Source organism: Elephantulus edwardii, unplaced genomic scaffold, assembly GCF_000299155.1.
Source record: "Elephantulus edwardii isolate Elephantulus edwardi_28Jun2011 unplaced genomic scaffold, EleEdw1.0 scaffold00007, whole genome shotgun sequence".
Classification (NCBI taxonomy): domain Eukaryota; kingdom Metazoa; phylum Chordata; class Mammalia; order Macroscelidea; family Macroscelididae; genus Elephantulus; species Elephantulus edwardii.
This window is the reverse complement of record NW_006399757.1, coordinates 35390176-35394690: the sequence shown is the minus strand read 5'-3', so window position 1 is coordinate 35394690 and position 4515 is coordinate 35390176.

Below are 4515 nucleotides of genomic sequence, written 5' to 3'. Positions count from 1 at the left end.
CCTTGCTGGCTGAAAGAGAAGAGGTTTTGAAGCACTTGTTGTAGAAGATCAAAGTCTTCATCTCAACATCAACAAGACAAAAATCCTTGCCACTGGACCTATACATAACTTTGTCATTAAAAATATACAACCTTAGAAATCCTATGGAGGGTTCCTATGAGTGGGAATGAAACTTTCAGATTATGTCAGTCGGCTGACATCTTGGTTAAAAGAAACCCTGAATTAAATCTTCCCAATAAACTACACTTGGAATTCTTAGAGAACCTATGAGATAATGTTTGTGGTTTAGAGCTATAGCAATAGATGAGCAGTACAAAGACCAATATCCACAAATGAATCCTATGTCTATATATAAGCCATAATCCCAAAATTATTTTAAAATGACAACAACAGTATAACATTCTTTGTGATAAATATAACAAAGTTTCATAAAAAACCTAAATGGAGAAAATGATAAACATATGTTGAAAAGCACTAAAAAAAGCTTACAAATGAAAATCTATTCCTAATTTATGATTGCTGTTAGTTGCTGTTGAGCCAATTTCGACAGATGACAAATTCATGGTTAGGACAACTCAATGACATAAAGATACTTATCTATTGACTTTATGCAACGCTGGTAGAAATTAAGATCCCAACCAGATTTTTATTTATTTATTTTATGGAACTCAACAAATTGTTTCTTAAATCTGTGTGGAAATAGAAAGGACCAAGAGTCAATCACGACTTTCCTGAAGAAAAATAATGAGACCTGCTAGATTATATACTAAGATTTCCTTTAAGTACAAGGAAATGGCAGATGGATCTTGGCAGAAAGCAAAGAGTACTAGAGGGATGCGTGTTTGTGTTTCTTTTGACAATTTTTGCATTTGACTATGTAGGTCACAACAAATCGTGGCTAACCTTGAGGAGAATGGGAATTGCAGAACACTTGATTGTGTTCATGTGAAACCCATACTTAGACCAGGACGCAGTCCTCAGAACAGAACAAAGAAACACTGTATAGTTAAAAATCAGGAAAGGAGTGTGTCAGAGATGCGTCCTGTTTCCACATCTTTTCGACCTATATGCAGAACAGATTATTCAGGAGGCTGGACTTTATGAGGAGGAATGTGGCATCAGTATTGGAGAAAGACTTATCAACAATGTACTTTATGTAGATGACTCAACCTTGCTTGCTGAAATTAAGGAGGACCTGAAGTGCTTGCTCCAAAAGGTGAAGGATTATAGTCTTAAATATGGATTGCAGCGCAACATCAAGAAGACAAAGATTCTCACCACTGGGATAATTGGCAGCACCGTAATAGATGGAGAAGAGATTGAGGTTGTTAACAATTACAGCTTGTTTGGCGCCACAAGCAACATTCTTAACACTAGCAGTCAGGAAATCAAAAGACGAATTGCACTGGGAAAATTTACAGTCAGGGACCTCTTTAGAGTACTGAGAAGCAATGATATCAGTCTAGAGACTAAGGTGTCCCTAATTTAGTCTATGGTTTTGCAGTTACTTGCTATACATCAGAGAACTGGACAGTGACTAAGAATGACAGAAGAAGAATCGACGTCTTTGAGTTGTGGTACTGGAGATGAGTCTTGAACATACCATGGACCATCAAGAAAACAAATAGGTCTGTTCTGGAGAGGATGAAACCAAGTTTCTCCTTGGAGGCTAGGATTTTGAAGCTTTGTCTCACATACTTTGGGCACATGTTCAGGAGGGATCAATTCTTGAAGAAGGACATCATGCTCGGAAGGGTGGAGGAATAGCACAGGAGAGGAAGACACTAAATGAGACAGATTGGTACAGTAACTGGGGCAATGGGAATGGGTGTGTCGGCATTAATGAGATTGGCTCAAGAAAGAACAGGCTTCAGAGCTGTTGTACGTAGGGTTACTATGGGCTGCAGGTGACTCGACAGCACATACCAACAGACTATGTGGAAAGCATGTGCCATCAGAATTAGAAGAAGGCTATTACACATTTGTATTATTCAGATGACATAACTTTGCTTGCATAAAGTGAAGAAGGCTTGAAGCACTTACTACAGGAGATCAAAGACTACAGCTTTAAATATGCGGTACAATGCAACATCAAGAAAACAAAAATCCACACCACTGGATCAATAAGCAGCATCATGATGAGTGGAGAAAAGATTGAAGTTGTCAAAGATTTCATTTTACTTGGATTCACAATCAATACTCATCATAGTAACAGTCAAGAAAGAAAAAGATGTGTTGCATTGGTAATATCTGTTGTCAAAGATCTCTTTATGTGCTAAAGAGAAAATGCCAGTTTAAAGACTGAGGTACACCTGATCCAAGCCATGGCATTTTCAATTGCTTCTTTGCATCAGAGAACTGGGAAATGAATAAGGATTAGTGAAGAAAAATTGATGCTTTCAAATTGCTGGAGAAGAGTACGAATATCCCATGGACTGCCAAAAGAACAAACAAATCTGTCTTTGAGGAAGTGTAATTAGGATGTCTCTTAGAGTCAAGGATAATGAAACTTCAACTCATATACTTTGGGCAACTAATTAGTAGGGAGTAGTTCTTGGGAAAAATACCATGTTGGGAAAGGTGGAAGATCAGAGAGAGGAACACTCTCATCAAGGTGGGCTGGCACAGTGATTATAACAATGGGCTTGAGCGTGGTGGAGGTTGTGAAGGTGGCACAGGGTAGGGCTACGTTCCACATATTGGTCATAAGGTCGCTAAGCATCATAGTCGACTCAACAGCACATATCAACAACAAGAAAGAAAGGCAAGGTTTTCTTTTGAAAAGGAGAGATTATGCAAATCAGTAGGCACATGCAACCAGCCTCCAAGACAGCATCTTTCCAGTTGGCTCTTTAGTGGGCACAGAACATGCACTGTAGGTTTTCCTATTCCACGACTGTGTCGATCTGGTGAGGTGCTTGTCATTACACGCTCTTTCAACATGGCTGCCCTTTACAAGTTCATACAGAGGTCACCAATATGGCACCCGAAAGCTTTTAGCAGAGTTAAAGGTTGTTAAGAGGGAACGTTCAACTCAGGAGAGGCAAGTTCTTGGAAAGATTTATTATGCTGACAAAGGTGGAGGTCAGTGAAAGAGAAGATCCTCAACAAGATGGATTGACACAATGATTTTAACAATAGATTCAAGTGTATGAATAAGAGCAATAACAATGGTTTCTTTCAATTGTACTTCTTGAGGACAAGGACACTCATCCCTTTTTTTTTTGTTGTTTTCTTTCCTGTGGTAGACAAATAAACCATCCCAGAAATGGAACAAACCTAGCAACACTGACATCTCTGATGGTATTCCCACTGATTCACGGCCACTGCTTTCATTGATAAGATTCTGACCACAATGCAAATGGGGCTAGCTTAGTGGGTGAAGGATCATGATTAGGACACTACATAATTTCAAATTAGAAGCTTACAAGATTGATTCTGGGGTTCCTGCTGCCACTTGGCTATGCGGTGGCTGGAGCTATGATCTATGGAAATCATTAGGACATGCCTGAGCATGTCCTATCTCTCTCTAAATTCTTCTCAATGGAGCCCTGGTGGCAGAGTTTGTAACATTTCAGCCTGCTAATAGAGAGGTTGGCAGTTTGAATCCATCAGTGGTTTTGAGGGGAAAGAGGAAGCAGTCTCTTCCCTTAAGGATTTACAGCCTTGTAAACCCAATAGAGGGTCATCACCCTGAGCAAGAATTTTCTCGTGTGAATGAATGTTTTTGGGTTTAAGCTCGTCTGGCAGCTGTAATCTGATTTTAAATTGTACTTACCTTTAGGTCAAAGCCACGAGGCTAACTTGATGGTTAAGAAGAAATTTCAGTGGAATATGAGCCCCTGTCTGTTACTGTTTCCCACTGCAGAGTTTAGCTTTCCCCCAAGCCAAATACTTCAGATTTAAAGCTATAATACAAGCTATAACTGATAAAGGATTACTGTCTACAATAAATAAAGAACTCTGATTATTTGTGCTGCAATCCCAAAGGCACTTAGTTTGAATCCACCAGCTGCTCCATGGGAGAAGGATGGGCAATCTCCTCCTGTGTGATTAACTGCCTCTAAAAACCCGCCAGAGTGTCAGCGATGGGTCACTTCCAACTTAAAGGTACACAACACAACAACAACATAGAAAAAAAGGCAAAAAGGCTGAAAAGACATTTAATAGTAAATGTGAATTACCAGCAAAACCGTGTGAAAAATTCTCCAAGTAATCAGGAAAATGCAAATTAAAATGCCAATGAAATACTATTTTATGTACACTTGAATGGCAAAATTGAAAACAGTAAGTGTTGGTGCACTTGTGCACCACAGGCCTCATCTCCTGCTGGTGAAAGTAAAACTAGTAGGACTGCTTGGGAAAACGTTAGAACTCTAAAGTTGAAGTAAAATTAACCCAGCCTTCTTTAACACTCTAAATGACATCAGAGTGATGAAAAGCTACCCGCTGGTACTCCTGCATCTACAGGCATGTAGACAACACCTTCCAGATTCCTGGCACAGTTTTCTAGCC